The following is a 24,126-nucleotide window of genomic DNA, read 5'->3' as shown; positions in this document are numbered from 1 at the left end:
TTCATGGAACAAATTGAAAACAAAAACTCAGTAACTCCATATAACAGGAGTCTGTGCTTTCTTAAATTGTATATTAAAAAAAAAAAAAAAAAAAGTAAATAATTAAGGTAAACACTATTAAAAACATCAATGCATTAAATAAGGTAAGGATTTAATAGCAACAACTATTTAAAAAATGAAAAAACCTCACACCCTTTAGTTTGTTGCTTAGAGTAGCACAAAAAAATAAGAAGGAAAAAAAGCAGGATAAACTGATGAGAAGAAAAAGGAGAGTCATGTCTTAGGGATCCATAATAAAATATTGTTTAAATCTTAGCCTCTGTATATAGAACTGTATTAAGTGTATATATACTGTGAGGTGAAATGTTCAGCTTAATTGGTTAGCTGGTGAGAGTGAAATTTCTTACATCAAAAGGACAACATTTGGTAGTTTGCCCCCAAATCAGCTTCTATAATAAGGTTAACAGTATAATCAATGGCCAACTTGATTCGCACCCAGTTATCTGCACTCTTAGATCATCTTCTCCTACACAGACAAAATTTCCTGAGAATTAAATGTATATATTTAGATTCTTTGTTGTATGTGTCTATATTGTACCTTGTATTCATCAGCAGCTGAAGTACAACATGCTGGAACATTTTTAATACATGATTTTCAACTTACAAATGTTCTTCTAAACTCTAATATAATTTTTTTTTGTGTAACAAGGAATTATAATTCTCTAATTTTTCAACTATATTTCTCTGTGACTAGAAACTAATAGAGGTTATTTAGAGGCCATCTGCTATAAGACTTTAAAAAAACATATGAACAAATATTTCAGCAGAAAAGGTCTCTTCCAGAGTATAAACAAAAAGAAATGACTTCAGCTTGTCACCTGTCCACTGTCTTCAAGGGTTTTATATATGTTCAAGTTGTAAAGTATGTGTACTTTATTATCTTATATTTGACAGAAAAGTGATAAACACTCCTTCTAACCAGAGAGGTTTGATCACCAAAGTAGGATTAAAACAGAAAACAGAATTAATACTTGCTTATTCTTGTAAGAAACATATATGGATAAAGGCCAAAAAATCATTACAAAATCTATATTCTAACATTAATAATAATCATAATCTAAGCATCTAAAGGTTTTTTTGGATAGGTTCTTTCACAGTTTTCACAATGTAACAACAGGTTAAAAGATTATGGTATTCCAGAGGAAAAGGCAACACAACCAATGAGAAAAGGAACCATATTCCAGAGTAGCAGAAAGAAAAATTAGGGCACACCAACCATTCATGGTGAGATTTATCAAGATTGTGACTGTGCTACTTCCAAAAAATATGGCCAAAAAATGGTCTGTGATGCCTTTTTCCTCAAAGTCCTTGGGGAAGAAAAGAAAGAAAAAAAGCTGACAAAGAACATTGATATGATCTGCATAATTTCCAAAAGCAATTTTATAAATATTTCACATAACAAGCAAATATAAACAATGCCCAATTCCCAATCTGCTTAATATTATAAATCCTGAAAGTGCAAGGTGGAATAACAGGATGGTTACAAGTCCATTGATAGGCAGGAACTGATTCAAGCATTTTGTAAGTAAAATTGCAACCAATAGCCTGTAAGACTCAGAATTATTCTAATCTACTACCAATTTATATCAGCTAACTCTCACTATTTTAGCTGATAGTGCTTTACACCTCTAAAATCTAGAATAGCATCTCTGAAAGTAGAATGATGCACAAGACAGACATACATATTTATATATGCAAGTATGAAGTTTTGTGTCTAATATTAATATGAAAATTATATAGGAAACTATTATGCATATGTACATAAATGACATGTACGCATATGCTCACATATATATGCCGATACACTTTTGCATACACAAATATATATATAAATAATGGACAAAACAGACTTGTATGCAGGTACATAAGTATGTGTTTCTGTGTATGCTTTTATATAGACATACATAAATACATAGACAAAAATGTCAACGTCATACAAACATAATATAGAAGGAATTCACTAAGCTAATTGTTAGTTAGGAGGACTACAATAAATAACTGCCTTAGTAGTCATTGTTCTACTGCATTACGTCCATCACATTGCAGGACCAAAGTCTTTGCTATAAATGTTCTACTACATTGATAACCTCCTAGTCTACATCTCAAAACCACAGTTCAGGTTTATAAAAAGAGATATTTTTAAATAACAATAAATATTATTTTTTTCTTTCAATTGCTTACTGTGTGGCTCAGTCTCTTTAGACTCATCTGGCATCAGTCAATCCATTTTGTATGGTTTTAATAATTTATGAAGATGTATTCAGATACATGGGCACATTTTTTAAACTAAAACAGTTGCTGCACTGCTGGAGGTGCAGAAGTAAAATCAGAACATCACCACTAATGAATTAAAATTCAACTACGAATTAGCTGTGTTTCACCATTGCAGATGAAGCAAATCATTCTTCCTGTATATGCCACTATGCTGTTGAAAGTGTGCAAGCAATCTTGTTTGCAAGACTTCTATGATCACCTACCAACTAAGGCATGTTGGTCACACCTTTAAAGGCTAGTGGAGAGACAGTGTAAAAAAGCATTCAGAAAAAGGCTCAGTAATTTATTTGCCGGTACCATTTTATCTTTCTAATTTTTCCCTGAAAATATCATTTTTAGGAAAATGAATAAATGATATTTCTCACACAATACAGAAGTCGTTACTGATACTAGGAGAAGTAGTCACTTTTTACTCTTTCCACCCACACAGTACAGACAGCTAGTAGCAGAAGACAGAGGACAGATTGTCTGGATTTGACATGTAACTCTGGATTACATGTCACAGCTAAAGGATGCAGGAACAAGTAATCCTAATGAAGTCCATACACTAACTTCAGACTGATACCGATATAGCTCAGAGCAGAACCCAATCCTCCCCAGAACAAAAACTGCTATTCCTGATCGCTTTAGTTGACTTTGACATCAATTCCAAAACTTAGCTCTTTCTGTGATATAGGAGACCTAGGCAGGTGTGCACTCGACTCCTGGTTCTGAATCCTGACAAGCAAGGAAGGCTTATTATTCTCTTATGTAAGTTCAGAAGAAATGTAGCAGCTCCCTTCTTACTAAGAATGTAAAACAAAACAATCTTTCTCTCCTGCAGTGTTTGGCCTTTACATTAAACAATACTGTAGATTAGTAATCAGGTTTACCAGACAGTTGTCATGGGGTCACCAGCAGCAGCTTTTTTTTTTTTTTTTGCCTCAAAAATGTGCACCTAATGTGATGATAGCATTAAACAGACTGTAACTGATGGGAGAAGTGGAGAGAAGAAAGAATAATCAACAACATACTGAAAATATCTCTCCAAGAAAAAGCAGTCTATTGAAAAATCACAGAGAAGAAAGATTCAGTGTAAGCACTAGTAGACCATATATATTACCTCTATAAATGCTAAAAGCTTACCACAGTAAAGGAAGAACAAAGATAGATGTGATTTAGTTCATGTTTTTCATGCAAAAATTGGGAAGTATGCTTATATATATGCTTGTTGTGTGTTTTTTTTTCCCAAGTTACAGACAATTGTTCTACTTTCCTATTAAGTCTAAACTAAACAAATAATGTTATGATGAAAAGTCTGTTTTGAAAAAACTAAACATAGTTAGGATTTGCCTGAGGTAATTCTCACTAAGATTTAAAACATGATTCTCCAACTGTAAAATGGTAAGAAACTTGCACATGCACAGAAACTACCAGATATTAGACAAACTGGGGTATACAGTCCACATTAGCCACACCATCCAGAAGCAGAGAGGCCACAAGGAGAATCTTGTCTGCTGATGTCCCAGAGATGCAGCAACATCCGTGTATTATAGCGGCTGTTGAAGTGCCCAACTTTGGCCTTTTCCCAAGGCAATGGAGGTTGGTCGGTTTGAGCAATTTAATCAGAAGCCCTGACAAACCTCCGCTCTGTTGGGAGCAGCACGGCTTGCCTCCTACACTGAACACCTGCAAGGCCCAGTCTCATCAGCCTGAAACAGAGATGTCTGTGAGACAACAGTCAATCCCCCATCCTTTGTCTCTCAGAAACTTGGGTGAATACAGTTTGAGAAAGTTTATTTTAAAAAAAAAAAAAAAAAAAAAAAAAAAGTCTAAAAGCTCTAGAATAATTAGTAACTAGTAAGTATACAAATACTGATTTTACTATCTTTAGAAGGATGGAAAAAATACCAACAGATTCTCCTCTAGTATGTATGAAAACACAGCTAAAGCCTGTGTAGTAAAACAGTGAGGGGATTACATTTTACACTTCTAGGGATCTTAGGTACTATCATCCACTGCTACCACAGAACTGTATTCAGACAGTGAAAAATGTCACGTTTGATTGCTCCAGGATTTAGCAGCTGAAAATAAAACAATGTGCCTTGAAGAAATTCACTGTTTCATGAGCAAGTCTTCTAAAAAAACTATTGAAATATGATGGATATAATAAAGAACACATGCAATTCCTGCTTCTAATGAGGAAGAAAGGAACGAAAAGATGTTTTCCTCTAACTGTGTATGATTCAATTAACTCTTCACACTCTTCTCTCTTTGCAGCTGTTTAAAATACTATTTTCCATAAGACTTTAAAAATGCTAGTCCCAAAGGCAAAATGAAATCTTAAAAGATTTCTCTATATATTATCTGAGATGGATCAAGTGATGATAGACACCTACAAACCTAAGTGGCATTTTCAAAAAGCATTGAGCACTTAGTAGCTTGTGCGGAAACCAAAGCCCACAAGACACTAGGCTTAGTGACCTGCTTTATTCAGTTGTTTAGATTATTTTTATATAAAAAATAATGTTATATTTATATAAAAAGTAACGTTACAGTTTTTCTTGTTCTAGAAGGAGAGTTCTCAGGTTTCTATATTTTCTATTTAATCTCCTGTCGAGATAGATACCAACATGCAAAGTCACAAGATTGCCCTGAATTTACCCTTTTTTTCAAGATGCAACCTGGCAGTTTTGCATCTGACTGCTCTAAGCTGATGATGCTCTGCAAGGACTCTGCAGAAGCCAGAGTTGTTCATGAGCTCCTTTGGTCCTGAAGCGTGGCTAAGCACCAGCTGCACCATATTTATCTACTTGTTTATGAAAGAGTTTCCCCCTCATTGTGTGGATAACTGACCTTAGCCATAGCTAATAAGACATGAGCTTCCTTGAACTATGCAGCTTTACACTGAATCTTATAAAATACTTCAGTGTTATCCATATAGCCTCACTGAGCTCCTAATGAACTGAAACACATTCTCTCCCCAGCACTGTCATCACAGACAAGGTGTGGTCCAAGAAACAAAAAACACTGGCCCAACCTTTGCTTCGGCCATCTGTTTCTGTAGACAAGCTTCTCGTTACTACCAGGCTTTTATAAAGTAGAGAATGAAACGACGTGTAGATATTTATACTCCACCCCACCCATCATGTCATCTTACTGTCCCTAGCACGCAGTGACGAGAACGGTTTGCTTTCTGCAGGTAAACCGCTTCAACAGCTGCCCCTAAATTTCAGCTGTGTTTCCAGATATACAGCTGGCTAGTCACAGACCTCTGGAACTCACTCTGGGAATCCACCACTTCTCAGCCTCAACCCTTTAGACACACCGGGGAGCTACAGTCTGCACTGAAGAGAATGCAGCAACTTTACTTAACGTGAAAACCCTGCTCAAACTAGTTCTGCTAAATCAGATGATGTTCTTATCAATCCATTCCAGATGTTTCAAACATTTTTTTTTAATAGACAACCGAGAAGCTACAACTGGCACAAAAGCAAGGGTCATATCAGCCATAGAGCCCTGCAGAACTGGCTGTGGGGACTTTTTTCACAGGTTATGTTATATGATACTGGTGAGTTTGAAATGTCACAGGAATGGACACAAAAAGACAGCTTCTGCTCTTTTGTTTCTTTTCTATATTTAACAATATTACTTTTATAATAGTTACTATAAAACATAATTAAATGACAATTTACACTGGCTTATAGCTGAGAAAGTTTTTCAAGAAAAAACTCTTTAGTTTCTTTTTAGTTTCTCTTTAGTTGTGGGTAATATTTGATGATTTAGGATTCTGTCAATGAACCAAAACTTAGAATAGATTTTAAAATGATTATTAAAGTCTGTCAGCTGAACCAATACAGTGTGTCAGCTCAGGTATCAGCTATATTTACATACAAAATGCAATAAATCCTGAAATACTACTTCAAAATCCAACCAATTTGTCTACTTTGTGGGTTAACACACACGTAAGTAATAATATCACCTTTAATCAGTCCAAGTAAGCAAACAGCAAGTTTCTTTCTTTTTTTTTTTTTTTTTCTTCAACAGAACTACACTGGTTGTTCCTGATGAAGTTCCAAGCAGAGCATTCCAAAGATTCACTCGTGCAGGAAAACATTTGAGCTTGACTCAGTTGCCAGCTCTTTCCTAATTTTTCTATTCACTTTCTCATTCTGAAGCAAGCATTCTTCTCCAGTACTAGTTAAAAGAGCTTCTCTAATTTAACTTTAATTTTTGCCTTCAACATCTGGGAAACTTCATTTCTCTAATCAGTTTCTTACTTTCCTCCACTAATTACAATCTTGTTTTTTCACGTATATCATTTCCTGTGTGATAATTTTGCATCATTGGGTTTCTTGCTCTTTATATATTTCCTAGACCCTAGTGTTCAAATTCAGGCAAAGCAGCTTATTTATGATGTCCACCTTCTCCTAAAAATAAATAAATAAATAAATAAAATAAATAAATAAAACAGATACTAGGATAAAATGTGCCTCAATAACCTATTTGCTTCCCTATACCTGAATGTTTAGCATAGCTTCCAAAAGGCCGGTAGTTATTGCCCTGGAAGCTCCACCTGCAGCAGATTCTGGGATTTCAGTTTACTCGAACGTGACGAGTCACTCTTCAGAAGAATCAGGCACCTGCTACCTCTTCTTGAGCAGGCCAACGTCACAACGTCACATGCAAACCAACAGGGCCTGGCAGACCAACGCCACTTCCCTTTTCACTTTCCTCACTGCCTGTTCTTCCCTTCTTTCCCTTTCTCCTTTGCCCTAGGCCATATCTCAATTCATTCTCAAAATCAAAAGGTTTTTTCCTTTCTGTATGGCTCAAGGAAGGTTGCCATGTAGAGCTAAAACATGCTGCAGGGGCTCAGCCTTCAAATTTGGGTTGCTTTGCTTTTAATCTGCCTTTTGCTTCTTGCCTTATCACAACTCCTACCAGGTAGCTTTCAGGCTGTTTCATAGGCAGCAGCTAAAATCTAGAGATGGTAAACTTTTTCACCATGACAGATACTGTAGTAACACTATAAGCATATTTAATGCCATTCTACAAGCAAATCACCTTTTTTTTTTTTTTTTTTTCTAATTCTACTAATTTAAGTAACAGCACACAAATTAGGGGGAAAAAAAAAAAAATGAAACACTGTAAACACACTAAGTTCTATAATATTAAACCACGATTATTTAAAGCATTTTACACATCTCATATAATAAGCTAACTAGTGAAGACTGTTGAAAAAAAATACATGTTCACCATAACTTTGGTTTAATAAAATTGGCACAAATATAACAGACAAATTTCAGAGTTTTCTCAAGATAGATCTATGAGCCTTTAGTAAAATTAGTAAAATTATAAGAATATTCTGTCCAGTTGATCTAATGGTTTGGTTTTCATTTCTCTGTATAAACACAGCAGTATGTTTACCAAACATCCATTTCCTTCTAACTCCAGATCATAGATTTTTAAACCCCACCAGAAAAAAAAAAAAAAAAAAAAAAAAAAAAAAGTTTTTTAAATGAACACGAATGCGTTCGTGATATTTCAAAATCAAACTTTAATATATCATTCATATCGTGTGAACACTGAACTATAATATCCCTGTAAACGAGAGAGCTCTGTAACATAAATATTTCCATAAACTTCCACAATATGTTCAAGCATGACTAAAGAAAAAATACATAATATATAGCTTGCTGTTGCAAAGGACTCTGCAGGTCTTGCGATCAGGTCTCATATTTAACCACACACCAGTGAAGAATTGTTAAGATATTTCACAGTTAAATACACTGCTTAGCTAACATATATTTCCTCTTACCGACACTAAAGCACAATTTTAATTTCTTTCATTCATTTGAGAAAATTGAGGAGTAACATATGCCGTTTCATCTGCTGACAGTTGAAGTAAATCAACAAAGATTCTTTTTAAAACTGAATTCTCCTTCAATGAAAAACAAAAGGAAAAAACAATATTTCTTTGAGAAGATGTCTAGCTTACCTGGCTTTGCCATTCCACACCGACAGCCCGAACAATATTATCAGCTCTTCAGGTACTAATTCTTGCTAACTGGAAGGATATTTTCTCTCTTGCTGGATTAATAATCAACTTTCCTGATAGTTCATTTGTAATTCTCTGCTGGTTAACCCTTTGTATGGCTCCCATTTTGAGCTCAGCAGACTACACTGTGCAGTTCATTTTAATATGAAAGTAACAAAATATTTCATAGCACACACACGACAACTAAGTAAAGATATAAAGAGAAAGTTTAAGAATATTCAAAAAAAAAAAAAATTCTTAAAATAAGACTTTCTTTTTCTTACAGACTGTACTTACTAAACCTAGGAGCCCAGTAAACCAAAGCATCAACAAACTGAAAGCTAGGAAGTCCAGCGGCTCGGAAGACAGCATGCTCCCATAAAGCTACTGCTCAAACTCGCCTCTTTAGCGTACGTGTAAATATGACACACGCCTGCTGAACTCCGAAAATAACATCTTTTATTACTGAATACCGTGCTGAGAAATTACCACAGTTATCAGCTTGTGCAAGGCCGTCCATCTGTGTTGTCAGAAAGCAAGAGCAAGAGTGGCCAGGAGTAAAAATGAGATAAGAGAGGCCCAGAATAGCTAAAAAGGGGAGTTCAAATAAGGTCAGAACAGTTTAAGATGGGATACTTAGTAATTATATGTAATTTTATTTTTTCAAAGTAATAGGAGTGAATTCCATACATTTTATCAGTTTCATAAGAATTCAACATATTTCGGTAGCTCTGTAGTGGAATAAGTCAAAAGATTATAAAACAAACCAAGCAAAGGGTATTAGAGGTCTAGTACAGGAAGGTGAAACAATCTGGAAGTCTGAACCTGAAGAAACTAGATATAAAATGGGCCTTGGGATGTGCTTTGGTTGGGGACAGAGGGAAGAGGAAGAGAAAAATAAACTTGTTGCATGGCTGACATGTATCATGCTGCAAAAAAAAAAACAGAGAAATCATACAAAAAGCCTTGCTTTTCTTTTTTTGTTGTTGTTCCTGGAAACCAATTACTTGGGGCTTTCGGATGCTTTAGGGAAAATATAAGAGACAACAGTTTGGTCTACTAACAGAATTGCTTTCCTCATAAATTGTGCTACATTTGTTTTATTAAATAATATTGCAGTATTTTTATTTTTTCCCTTAGACAAAGGGACAGAATCACCTAAAGTTACTGCATAGCACAGAACAGACTTTGGCTATTTCCTTTTCTGTAAGAGAAGTCCTATAACAAATCCATTTTTACACAACCGTAGGTCTCTGCTCTCTCTACCGCTCTCTTTACTGTAAGAACTAATAAAGTTTGCTGTAAACTTCGTCTGATATGTGCTTTAGAATTTATGATAAAATGCTATAAAGTGTTGAAGCAAATTTATTTCATATTTATAGTTAATTTTATTCTGTGTGCGTTTGAAGGAAAACCTTTTAGGAACACCAATAATGTGAGAAAGCTACAACAACTAAATTTATTGTTAAGTATCACATCAGTGGTACTCCTGGGGGCTCCTCTTCATGGGAAGAAAGCTTAAACAACATTTTCTAACACGTTGGATTGCTTCCCAGAGATGTGATGGCCTACAGAGGCTGTACTGAACAAAGCCGGCTGGAATAGTAAGTCAGTAAACAAGCCTTTTCAGAGGATGGTCACAAATAAGTGCAACTTTGTTTAATAAAGGCAAATTATAGTTATCTTTTGTTCTTCAGACAGGGCATTATCTTCCTCTCCTATTTCACCTGACTAAGCTGGTGGTATCTCTTCCATCACCTGACTTCGTGGCTGGCTAGAAATAATGGGACGGAACAATCCTCCATTGTTCCAAGAGACAATGACCTTTCATGTCCTTGAAGCTTGCCATGACCTTTCATCTCTCCTAGCCTCCAATGGTCTCTCCTAACAACTAAAACTAGACTCAGGCTGAATTCCAGATTGTCATAAAAAGCCCTGTCCTTTCGAAACAAAACCAATTTTTACACCAAGGTGGAGGAGAAACACAGGTCCATTGTTCCCGCACAGATGGAAGTTAGAGTTACTAAGGCAACAGCTCTAATCCCCCTTTTTACCACCTTTTTCACATCGCTGGCCTATCAAGTGTGGTACCTTTTAACTCATAAGCTCAAAAGCTGGTAGTCTAACTGACTGCCCTAATTAGCTACGATTTTCACAGTACAGACAACATGATGAGCTAATCGAAATTTGCAAAATAATGACGTACCTCCAGCAAATATTCCTCCTCCTGAGGCCCAGTCTTAGAATAACAATAATGAGACCATTATTAGAGGAGGGCATTAAAATGCTGCACTGCTGCTAAACAGAGAACTTAATTGTTCTGGTCTTGTCCATTGAATCAACAACCTATTGTTGTGGACTTGAAAAATAAAGGACTGGAGAATGGGTGCCATAATGATTAGTCTGTGCTGCCATACCAGCACTCTGTAGAATTGTTTTCCTTTTGAAACTCTTGATGGACTAGTAGTTTTGTTTAAAAGTAATATAAAAGGCAATTGTCTGGATAAAAAGTCCTATTTATTGAAATCTTTAGAAGCAGTTGCATGGATTTGTTCATGACCCCCAGGACAAAAACATAGGGACCATAATAATGCTATTTGTAGAGACCACTGCTTGCAGTGACACGAGATAACACTGTCCTGTCTAGCTACTGTAAAAGGAAGGAAGGCATTTCCTTTGCAGACAGAAATAATGACAGAAGGTCAAATAGTGGACAGATCCAATTCATCTCTAAAAAGGAAGAGGTTTTATTAAAAAAAAAAAAAAAAAAAAAAAAAAAAGACCTAGTATATTTGGTCACAGCTTAGAATTTGGGGTCTAGATCAAACTGATAAAGGTATGCCTAAATCAGCCACAACATGGGACTTTTTTGTTTGCTTAATGGCTTAGATATTAAGAATGACTGACCTTGTTTTTTCTTTGCATGTTCTATGGAATTATATCATAAACTTTGCCATTGGGAAACTGAATAACATACCTTGAGATGAAGCAACTCAACTGATGTAAATTGCAATTTACTTTTAGTTTTGGACAATCTTTATTTAAAATTGGGGCTGAGAAGAAAAGATACATAAAATCTTTGGACTGTCTTTTTTATTCTTTTTCCTATTTTTATTGATAAGAAGTGAAATGTATGGTTTGTCACAAAGTGTTTAAGCTAAACGTGATCTTAAGGGAAAAATAATCCTGCAAATCAAAAATCATAATTTTATTACATCAAATCATTATTAAGTAACACTACATAAGCAGTAACATATTTACATTTTGGAACAGAAAGTGAAATTTTTTCTTTTTTTTCTTTTTTTTTTTGTAAATAGTTAGCTCTCAATGAACCCTCCTACATATGGATTGCTCAGAAATAGGTTATGACTCTAGGTTAATATGAACAACCAGAAACAAGTGAATTAGGGCTTGAAAGAATACCCACGGGAACTGTTATTAATTCAAGGGGAAAAAGTTTAGAATTTAATTTTTTCTTATTCTTATCAATATATTGTAAATCAAAATCAGAACAAAAGTAAAAAGGGAAGAAAAAAACAAAGGGAGAAAACAAAGTTAAAGGTTAACCCACAAGGAATTTTCAGCAGTCCTTAGAACTGCTCATGTAACGAAGAGTTGTCTTGCATGCACTCACAGAACACATTTTCTTTAAACTCAGGGTCTTTTCTTTTGTAAATTGAAAAATGCCTAATATAAAGAAGTATTAAATTGTAAATAAGACCTCTTGCTTCATTCAATCCATGCTTTGCTTCATTTATCTTCATCTTGTTAGGCTAAATTAATTAACAATCTCTGTGTTGCACACTTTCTCTTTTCATTACATCAGATAATGGCCTGGATATGGGAGAAAACCCTCACCACAGGGATCTTGAAATGCTACCTTGAGGAAGAGTCTGTTACATATGTATTGCTTTAGCAATATTAACTAGCTAGATGTTACATTTATTAAATGGGTTCCTCATTGCTTTAAAATAATGATTCTGATTTTGTGAGAAATAAAAAACATTTTTAAAAACTCAGAGGCTTGCAATAGATCGTGCTACAATTTGGGAGCCACAAGTCACTAAAAAAAAAAAAAAGTACATAAATTCATAAATAGTTTTACTCGGTGCTTTCTTTAATGCAAAAACCTGCACTTGACTACAATTTCTGGCCAACTGTGTATACAGTCTCAAATACATTAAAGTGTCAAATTACTCAAACCATGTTGCTGTGCCATTTGTCTGTGAATGTTTGGTACGTAATTAATTGGATGGCTAGAATGGTTTCATTCGTAAATCTGGGTATTTTAATACTGTAATGGGAAGCAATGTGCTAAACTATTAGGCAAGTTTTCTTCCTTTAACCTACATTATAGCATCTAGAGCAAAAGGACAAAACAGTAAAGCCTTTTTTAATCTCACCCTGATCAAACAGCCCTCTTTCTCCAATCACAGCTTTGTGCGTGATATCTTTCTGCTAGTGTTTCTTATTTAATTAAAACAGACACTGACAGAAGGACATGGATTAGGACTGTAATGATGCATTTACTTAGATTAATCGGAGGCTCCTTTTGGAGTAATGGCTTAAACAAAGAACAAAAGGAAATTGTTATGAAACAGCCTTTTATCCCACGCAAAGGTCACATTATGAGGTTTTTAATTTTGTCAGCCTCTGTTATATTGGGCCTTGCTACTGGAACACAAGAAGTGCTTCTCTCTCCTTCTCCCCCGAGCCAAGCCAGTTATTATAATACAGCCATTAATGCTGCAAATTAAAATGTCTGATTTTAAAACAGGTTGCTTAGCTTTCAAAGCCCTCTAATTAGCATGTTGTGCATTGTTGTGAAGGAAAGAAACCTAAAATGCTAATGACCTGCTGCCAGGTGACCACACTGCTGTGCAAAATAATACAGACCCTTTCAAGTAGTAGTAGTAGTAATAATAATAATAATGCCCAGCTCTTATGAATTACCCAACTCCAGGTCTGCTCTGCACCACATGTGCTTAAAGAAACAAGTACACATCCAGTCAAAGATCAGAGTTCAGCAGTCAGCACAAGAGATTGTTGTATGTTAACTGGACAGAAGTCTGAGCCCATTCAGGCACCATAAGGGAAGAGAAAAACATCTGAAACCGCCAAGGGCCAGGTGATACTTGGACCAGGCGCAGAGAGAGCACGGAATGGAAAATTCTTACACTCGCAGACAGAAATGACAGATGCATTTCTGGAAAACTCAAGAAGCCAGACTCAACTTGCTGCTTTTGTGCTTTGTTTTCAAAAGGCAACACATTAAAAAACAAACACAAAAACAACAACAAAAAGACAGATACAGTTTCATCCCTTCCCAGTTTGCTATTTATTGTAAGAATTCATTGGACAAAAAAAAACAAGCTAGAACTGCAAAATATCAAATGTTTTCTGCAAACCTTGAAATATTTTCTCTGAAATATGTTACAGGAGAATGTCTGACAATGCAAACTGAGAGTAGGAAGAAGCCTCATAGTACTTGATTTTATTTTTGAATCCTTGAGTTTTAGCAAACTTACACATTTCACACTAAATTTTAAAGAAAAGAACTCTCATCACGCAGTGACAAAATGTGTCATGACTTCACGAAATCGTAGCTGCAAAAATATTTATTTGGTCTTCTGCACCACATAAGCTGAGCACAGAACCAACCTTTCTCCGGTCACAGAGACCACCTCTCTGGCAAGCTGAAATGTCACACAGAACCTAGAGATACAAAACATGATACCGGCAACGAAGCCAAGCCTTGCTGACAGTGCCAATGCTGGGTCCAAACAGCAGCAGCAGTGGCTGCTGTCCGGCACCACAGAGAATAACTTCCTGAAAAGCCCTGAATGATTAGCTGGGCAGCCAGGATTAACCCCACTTGACCTGTTTTTTTGTTTGATTGGCTTTTTTTTTTTTTTTTAACCAACAGTTGGTTTTGGTTTTTTGTATTTAAAAAAAAAAAAAAAAAAAAAAGCTTTCTCTGTGTAACTTGCCGACATTGCTATAAGGATCCTGGTCCAACTGCCTCCAAACATACCAGCACAGCATGACAGCGTTCTTCTGAGGTCACTGTAGTAGGAAGTTGGATGAGATGTTGAGAAGCTGAGCTGGCCTTGATGCCTGTTCATTCGCAGAAGTCTCCGACATTTCAAGTGATCCCTAATTGACCAGCAAGAGACAAAAATGGCTGTAGAAGGGATTTCCAGTCATTTTTGTCCCTCATTACATTCTGTTGTACTTAAAAGCCCGTCGGTCCAGAAGCAAGGTACTATGTGATTTCAACTTCCAACAGCCACAAAAGCAGAGTGTAACAGAAATCACAGCTCAGTTCTTCTCCAGATAAATCGCAAAACAGCCAGGTTATCAAATAAAATATATATAGATGACCATGGGTGTGGTTTCATCTCAAACCCATGCATCAACACACTACTACTCTTCTCTATTTTACACAGTACAGGCCAGCTTCTACCACTTCTTTGCCACTACACTCCCTCAGAATATAGTCCCAATCCTGGGGGTGGAGGGGTGGAAACTTGCCCTTAAAAATATTAACACAATAACATGTAAGTCACTGAAATGACCTACATCAAAAAGGAAAATATGCTTAAGTGCAAAAGTAGTAATTTCAGCTGAGAATTTCAACTCAAGCACTTCAGCTGTTTAAAAGGTGGCAAATGAATTCTGGTAAACAAAATGTTAATAAAATTAACTACATGGTGGTACTCTACCTGTTTGAAAATATGCTGAACTTCACAACAGTGTCCTGCAACCCAGAGATATCACTGCCATTAGCTACTGCCACTCTTTATTTAAATTTAACTGCCGGTCTGCCAACATAACCAAATCTTGAGATAAGAGACCTGTTTCCACAGACATATGCATCATCCACTAGTGTTCCTTGGCTGCCTCTTCGCTGTTATTTTTTCTTGACTAAAACCACCTCTGCGACAGAAAACACACTGCTAAGTTTATTTAGAAAACGAATGCAGTAGCTTCTAAGGAAAAACAGACTTTGTGCGAAGTGATAGGTGGCTCCATCCTGTAAAACTCACAGCCAGGAAATTCCCTTTATTTTCATTTGTGGCTGTAAACATACTGTGTTTGTAGAATTCATCATAACAAAGTATTTTAAAGGCATCTTGTGACAGCTACCATATTGATATTCACCATGCAAATACACCATTCCCCAAAAGTTCTGTTTGTTCCTTAAAATGTACGGCATATGCTATGGCTCTTTTAGTGAACAAGTAATAAAATCCGCATTAGTATCCTACACAGAACGTGAATTCATGCTTTAAGATCAGAGCTGCTTAGATAGCAAATTATCTGCATCATTTCACATTTACCAGCTAGAGAGCTGTCCAGGTACAGCCCGTGTACAGGCAGCATTAGAACAATCAGCACCTACACAAATGCAGCACTTTGCATTCTGTGGCTTTTGCTGAATAGAACATAGAACCTAGAAATATGTGTCAAAGAACATCAGTAATCCAGTAATCTGAGACTTCAGGGTAGGAGTCAGACAAGACTTGGGCTGGCAGAGCAGCAACTAGTGGCATGGCACAGTGGAAATCCTAGCAAAGCAGTAATCGTGCCAGTGTGGTGCAGAATAAGACATTGATTGGGCTTTCATACATGTACATTAGGAGTTCAATTGGGCCCATCAACATACGTCTCAAAGTAACTCCAGTGCTCTGTTATGCTGAGCCCAGAAACTCTGACGGCCAATACACAGCATAAGAGACAATTTACTGTTTCACCTGTCTGAACATAGTTCTAAGACACACAAGCAAAGGTCACAATATGCTCTGCACTGACTGGAAGCAGAATAAAATGCATTTCTAGGAAAAACAAAAATCAACTCATTGAGATTTTGTGCGTAACAATGTAAGTAGTTTTAACACAAAGAAGAAAAAGAGTTGGATCCTTCTAAAAATGCTTTTCACTCAAGTTGCCCAACAGATTAATCACTACACACATATGTGTGTATATACACGCACATATAATAGAACCCATATAGCATGGCACTATGTATATAATGGGACCCATATAACAGTCATATAATGAAACCCAATCTTGTTCTTCGAATTACCAGCTTGTACCCCCCATCATGACCAGGGATTATACAAAACAGCAATTTTCTCTATCATCATATACTGTGAAACAGGAGTAGCGCTCATCTCTAAGCACCAGTAACAGCTCTTTGGTTTGTCCCATTATGCACAACCTCTCTCTTTTTTTTTTTTTTTTTTTCCATGTACCCTTCTCTACAGGTTCTCTGCCTCCTATTCCACCTGGTCAGTCCCTAGTGTATGCACAGCTTTGTGCATCTGTCAGATAAGAGAAAGCAGAGCTGTCTGCTCTTCGGGTTTCCAGAATGCTGCGTTTGGGTCATACAAAGTAGCTTTTGTCAGCCCTAGGAACTACAGCAGCAAGCAACTTACATATTTGATTTAAAGTCACTTATCAGATTACCATATTCACCACCAGAAATTCTTATTACAATTTAAACCTTACTGCAATCCTAGATACTCCATCTCATTCCAAAACTTCATTCCCATCTGGTTTCTGATATAATGTACAAAACAGCATACAATATCTTTTACATTTCTTACTTGGTTTTGGAACCATTGCCACTACGAACATACCAATGAACTTTTGAACTAACACCCTAAACTCTCTTCACAATTGTAGTCTTCCTATTTTTGTGTTTGCTATTTTTTTTCAGTCATTAAAATAAACTAGACAAATAAATCACACAAGCAGTCAGCTCCAACTCTTCTGGCTGCTACCATTTAATTTCAATAAATGGTAGGGCTATTGTATTCCAAGCTGTTTCCTGCAAGAAAATACTGGTTTATGCAATTCACAACTGAATTTACAGGGAGGGGCAGAAATTAAGTTGATAAACTATTTCATATTACAAGGAATAGCAATGTTACCCATACACTTTCACATGCAGATGATACACTCAATGAACATTTCAAAAAACATTGTTGCATGCTAGCTCACCTAAGTAGCCTGCACAAATTATGGAAAACTATCCATATGCAAACTTGCCTTTAGTATCAGTTCAGAAACACAGGCTAAGCTTAAGGGGAAACTTGGCCAAATGTAACTGTTACAGGTTTTAAGTTTGGTGGTGGATACAACATGACCTAGCAGATACAGGGCACGTGCATATACACGTATAATTATGTAGTTTCACAGTCACATACAAAAGATAGCCATGGGTCTTCTCAGAAGACAATTCACTAGGCACCTTGAAGCATTTAACAATTTTCCTACTAGTCGAAACCTCTCAATCAGTGTTGCCTAAGAAGGAGGCATACAGAACAATAAAGACTATTTTTGACTCTGTACCTGGCATGCCAATTACCTTTTTATGCCTTGGTTTACCCATGTGTAAAACAGGAGGAACAATACCTGTATAAATCACCTTTCTAAACTGCTTTAAGATTTGCTGATAAAATGAGGCATACGAGGGAAACTGAATTGCTAAGCAGTCTGAAACAGGTACCACTAAAAAAAAAAAAAAAAAAAAAAAAAAAAAAAAAGGAACAGTTCTTGTTTCTTTTTCTTTTCTCTACTGTTAAAGTTTTCAATATGCAGTCAACCTGTCCTAAAATTGCAATGTTTTATTATAATGTGGATCAGAACAGACAAATTAATCAGGTCAGAACAGTGAGTGCACTGTGTTTACGTGCTATATCCTGTACGTTATCTTTCCTAGGTCCAGACTGAAATCCAGCTCCAGCTGCAACAGCTTTCAGACTGACAGATCTCTCTGGAGCTGTGCCACACGGTGTTTCAGACCTGGAAGGTGCTGCAAGCGTGCGCTTCCATTATGCTGCTTAGACCTGCAGACATCCGATGTATGCAGTCATTTGGGCAGTCAAATTATCAGGACTTTGTTTCCTTTCTAAACAGTGGAATTAGAACATATAACCTCTTAGAAGGGAATACTGGTAAATACGGTACGAAGACACCTTTACAGTCCACTCTCAAAGAGTTCAGGTTAATAGATTTTGAAAATGTATCATTGCTGACATATACTAATATTTTGGGGTATATCTAAACTTACAAAATTTCCACTGCTGTCACACCCAGAAACTCTTTCATACTAAGAGAAACCAAAGCAGTTTAGCAAGCAAAGTAATTCAATGTTTTTAAACGTTCTTGTAATCATTCAGTGCTTCACCAAGCAGTAAGTCACATACACAGAGCACAAGATTCCTTCGTATGGCTATGAAGTTTAGCTGACAATCACAGAGAATGAGCTGTACAATGTACTTGATCTTTGACATTTGTGAAAAATGTGATTATTCCACATGGACTTTGAAAACACGGGTTTTCCAATTTCGCATACATAGATATGTTTCTAATATCTGCACATATACGTGCGTATTATACACTCACATTTAAGCAAAATCATTAGGGTCTGTTCTCAGCTTTTTCTTCAAAGCCAAGTAGTTAGAGCAGATGGAAACACGCAGCCATTTCTCAGCTCTGGTGTCTGAAAGAGGACACCACAAGGCACAGGACTAGCAGGTGCCTTAGGAAGCAGATGCCTCAGCACCAGAGGAGGGAGCAGCACTCAGGAGGAGAAGGAGAGAGGCAACAGCCTGGGAGAGCTCAAGGACTCCCTACCAAACCCCAGGAACTTCCTGCTAACATCTGCACTTGACAGGAAACACTGGTGAATGGTTCCTTGAGATGGACTAGTACAGATTAGAAAAGGGTTGTGAGAAACCAAAGAGTTAAAAACATAAGTTTATATAGAAGTTTAAGATAATCACTTTCTCTGTGATTATCTTAAATCCTAGACAGAGGTTGTTTTGCTTTATTTTTGCCCTCAAGCCTCCACCTTTTGTCGTAATGAAATGCATACCCAGCCCTCACTTGGTAAAATATTTGTGTTGCCATGCAGTTAAACAAATGTTTTTTTCATTTTCTTTTAAAATCGCCTCCCACCCGTTTCCCTAAACAGTGGCCATCAGTCCAGTTGGACAGCGTGTGCAAGCTGCCCAGTTAAGTCTTCTCCTGCCCTCATTAAAAGGAGCCCTTTCTTATTTCATCAGACAGAACATGATAGGAGATGATAGGACTTTAAAAATAATGGAGGGAATCTGAAAGGAATTCTGATTCCACAATAGCCCCGCATTCCACTGTAACTCACAGCACATGACTGGCATTCGGCATGATAGCTTTAGCACAGAAAGTGCAGGAGATCAAGGAGATTCTTATTTTTTCACACACATATTCATGATTCCATTGTGTTCTTCTCCCTCTAATTTTCTTCCTCCTGATTCTTTGTAAGAAATATGAAGAACTCGCAAGTATGATTATCAAATTTATGGTGTATACTTGCTACATCTCACATTACAGTCTCACAGTTGTTTGCCCTGCAGTCTGAAAGATTTGCATAGTGTTTAAATGGGAGAGACCTATACAAACTATAGTTAAAATATTATTACATTTATATGTTTTTCTATATGAACTAGTAAAAAAAATAATTTTTTATTCTACTGTAGGGCAACATTTTACTACAATTAAATGAAAAGGCTTAGCTCTGTTACTTCTTTGAAAAGAATCATGACCAAAAAGAGACAATTTTGGAAGCATGACCGGAAGATGATAAAGAAATTCTATTTCCATGTGAGGTAATATCACAACTAAATACATCTTGTTGATATTTAAAACCTGAATGTCTTCTCTTTTATAATTCTTTCATATGCGTGCAGAATTCATGCAAGAGGTTTGAGAGAGAAAAGAATAAAGTGCTTGCCTTTAATCCCAAGGGTTTTTCCTGCTGTTGTGTAGCTTTTGTTGTTTTCTGTTTGTTTGTTTGTTTAAATCATTATCTTTTCCCTTCCCACCTCTGGTGACCATTGCTGCAGCACCACAGCTCCCTGAAGCCAAACCAAGTGCTGCTTTTCTGATTTAAGAACAAGGGGCACTGGACTGGGGGAGAAGCTTAAGCTTCCATTTCTTCTGAATCTCAGTGTCACCCCTTAATGAAGTATATGACACAGCAACCTAGACATTATGACAAATTACAAGAAAAGCTGCTGCAATTAGGATTACAGTTTATCTAACGTTTTAGAAGCAATGCAATGTTTTATCACGGTGAGAGGAAAAACTCTTTAAATCATGTTTTACATTAAGTATTTGTTATAGAGTACGCCTAATTTATAAGTTTTTTTCTGTTACAGAGCCCAACATCAATTCTTATGCACCTGACATTATTCTTCCCAGGGAGAACTGTCTCCTAAGAGGAGAGGATCTCTCTCTTATAGGAAATCCAGCACACGTTACGCACAGACAGACAAAAGGACAGATGGAAAGAAGGAAGGAAGGAGGGTAAATATCAACGAGTAAAAGAACAGAAGACTACTTTGGCTGTCGTGCAACAGACACAGAAAGAGAATTTAAAAGGAAACTATTTCTTCCTCCTCGTGAAGTACAGAGCACACCTTTTATTATAGTGAGCATTCACTTAATTTTCCAAGACTCAGCCTGAGACAACAGAAGCTGACGACAAGCTCTATAGCAGTCTAAAATTAGTATTAAAAAAAAAAAAAAAAGTCTTTTTATTCTCATAAAATTTGTACATTAAAACTGACATTTTAAAAGGTTACTTCTGTAGAGAAGAACTAGCAGCTATCAAAACCTAAAAACACCAATCAAACGTAAACGTGTTTCAAACTGAACTTAGCACAGACAGTGTGCTACACAGAGCGGAAGAAAGCTTTGAGAAAAACTTATAAATTAAGTGAATCTTTAAGTTAAAGTACTATTGCATCAAAGCAGAAGTTTAGATATATTACTGCCAGCTGCCAGTCTGCATTATTCTTTGTTGCAATCCATTTTAAGTGGATTTCCTACCACTTTGAACAAACTATCAATTCCAATTGAGCAGGTTTGCAATATGGCCAGAGCAAAGCTCCCTTTTAAACTTAGCCTGTTTTATTTTTCTGCCTTACTGTAAAATACACTTTATTCCATATGGATTTGTATACACTTTAGGGTGAGGAAAATGCAACTACTCATTAGCACAAGTGTATTAAAATTACATTTACCCCAGTCCTTTCTACGTGAGTTTGTTTTATCTGTTCTCTTCAGCTGTAAGCAGAAGAGACAAGCTAGTCCAAGGACATAATGTCTTTCAGGCTCTATAGCACTTAGCAGGTTACAGGGCCTCCAAGGCCTAACAGATTTAACCAAGACTTTTCACACAATCAGGTAAAGAAAGCCAGGCCAGTCAGCAGATGTCCCATTCAGATAACAAAGAGAATATTTTAGTGACAATGTGAGAAAACAACAGTAAAAATGGTAAAAAACCCACTGAACCGTAGCTCTCTTTTTTTTTTTCTTCAGTAAGAACCATCAACTGGAGCTTGCCTGTGACATTCACTCCAGTCTTCAGCACAAAGAAAGTCAGTCAGAGAAGCTTTGTCATCAGAGACCCAAATAAACTATAGTCAGAAATGACTACATCAGTGCTAGGGAATCTGCTATGTCTTAATTTCCTCTATGGACTTAGGATGAATTCACTGATGATCTGTTAAAACACCAGGCTTATAGATGAAAGATTCTTGGTGTGTGTCATCATTACATTGATCTATAACAAAATATTTCTGCATTTGGACCTTCAGTTTCACCTCACCACAATGCCAGCATTTCATGTACTCAAGTCCAAGTTAGCAATATTAGAAGTTGCAAAGAAGAACTGGCTATTAGTATCTGACATGGCTGCAGCCAGTTGCAAACCAGCGAAGAGGTACAGTGTGAACAAAGCCAGTTTTGGCATTTGTTAAGGTCACTTCAGTTCCTCAAGTGGCTCTTCTTAGAGTCCATTACCTCAGCTAAATATGCTCAGCAAGCCATAATAATGATGGAGATAACCCATCTGAAGGAACCAATTTGGGGTGTGGTTTTGAATTTGAATCGGGGAAAAGATGACTACACACCCCATGCTCTTGCTCTTCTCTAGGGCCAAGTTTAAATAAAGAAGAATAGTTTTCAGTTATCTTGGACCGCATTTCAATGGCAAGGGAACTGTGAATGAAAGAAGTTTACAAAGAAGACTGTTAAACATTAAAGTATAGTATAATCACTGTATGAATTAGTCATAGCCAGTTTAGACACTGTCCAACCCACTTTCCAACCATCTGCAACAAATGTGCTCCATTAAAACAGAACCATATGGAAAACAAGCTAGCAATTAACACAGCTTCTATGCATACCTCTAATACAGCACAGATTTCAAACTTTGAGTGAAACTGACTGCTGAATTACTTCCATATTGCTGCTGTTTAGACCTTGGCAACACATATTTATCCTCACTCACTACAGTATGTCATCCCCAGATACTGCTATATCATCAAAATAAGCATGAAAAAACCACCCACAACTGAGCCACTCATTGTGGTTTATAGCCTCTGTTAATAAAATATTTGCAGATCAAAGTATAACAGACTTTTTCAAAGCTGTGTAATATGTTACTTACCAGTCAGTATCAAAACTAATAGCTAATGCAGGGCAAATCGATTAATTTAATTGCTAATTGGTAACGTCTTGTACTGTGAAACAAAACTGCTTCAGGACTGAGTAGCTTTCTGCTCTCCCAGATTACCTGAAGGGCTAGAGATGCAGCACTTAACATTGCTATCACTTCCCAATAAAAATTCAAAGCCCTTCAAAATACTCATGGACAGTAATATGATGGTTATTCTGTCTTTAACAACATAAGGAAACTAGAATACTTCATAATCATATATGTGTGCTAGATCCAGAAGATGTAAGTAAGAAGATACAACTATAACCAAAATGTTTTTTCCTTATCCAAAGTAAAATGAGATGCTCAGTATATCCTGTGTGTTCTCTTCTATCCAGTCCATCAAAGCTCATCAGCATCTCTCTTTAATTCAACCTATGGGCACCCGTGTTCTTACACTCAACAGCTCAGCCCATGAGGTTTGACCAGGGCAGTGCAGCCTCAGAGAGTCACATAGGTTGGCAGGGACCTCTGGAGGTCATTGATTCCTATGTCCTGCTGAAAGCGACTCAGGTCACTCAGGGACTTGTTCTATCGAGTTTGGGATTTCTTCACGGAGGACAAAATGGAAAAAAAAAAAAAAAAAAAAAAAAAAGTATTAAAAGTACTAGGAAAAAAAAGCATACCTCAATGGTGAAAAATATTCTGATTATTTAAAATGACATTTCCAATGCCAATTATGTTGCTTTAAGTCATGTAACAGTAAAATTGGGGAAATTTATCCTTTTTTTTTTTTTTTTTCTTAATGACTGGTATTCAGATGATTAAAAAAAGAACATCATAAAGCAAAATCATTCCAGTTCACCCAAGCTCCTGTATTTCTTCTGTCAGACAGAGGAAGTGGAAAAAAAAAATACAAACATGACTTTGCTACAGACAACTGAATTTTCCAAAGTGGAGCTGTGGAAGAAGTTCATTCCATGATACATTACGTCAACGCCTACACAATTTCAAAAGCACTCAAGTTTTTGAGGCATCCTTTCATGACTCTAGATCATCCATGGGCCACACAGTTCCCAAAGACCAGCAAGAAAGCACGAAACTAAAGATTTAGGGCAGAATTCCCCACATGAATTTAATTCTGTTCACACAGAAATATGGCCCACTCCTCCTCCCTCCCCCCCCATCAAGCATTTCTTCCTGGGTGCTTTTCACACCTTCAAAGGTTTCGATACTGACAGTATTAATAAAGCCCTATGGCAGTAATACACTGTCC

The 24,126-nt window shown here is 36.6% G+C and overlaps 1 protein-coding gene across 9 annotated transcripts in view; it reads right to left on the bottom strand.

The window, feature by feature from the left end:
• Positions 1-24,126, bottom strand: part of SOX6 (SRY-box transcription factor 6) — a 382,586-nt gene that overhangs the window by 261,244 nt on the left and 97,216 nt on the right. For 4 of the 9 annotated variants that reach the window (XM_082762763.1, XM_082762764.1, XM_082762765.1 and 1 more), the window contains exon 1: positions 8,315-9,792. The exons of 4 other annotated variants lie outside the window; for them this stretch is intronic. The gene's annotated coding sequence lies outside the window, so the exon portion shown is untranslated. Of the gene's footprint in view, positions 1-6,295; positions 9,793-24,126 lie in introns of those variants that run through there. One more of the 9 variants, XM_082762767.1, reaches the window with a different exon arrangement.

This window comes from Aythya marila, assembly GCF_965140915.1.
Source record: "Aythya marila genome assembly, chromosome: 5".
NCBI lineage: Eukaryota > Metazoa > Chordata > Aves > Anseriformes > Anatidae > Aythya > Aythya marila.
This window is presented reverse-complemented; position numbering and strand designations above follow the sequence as displayed.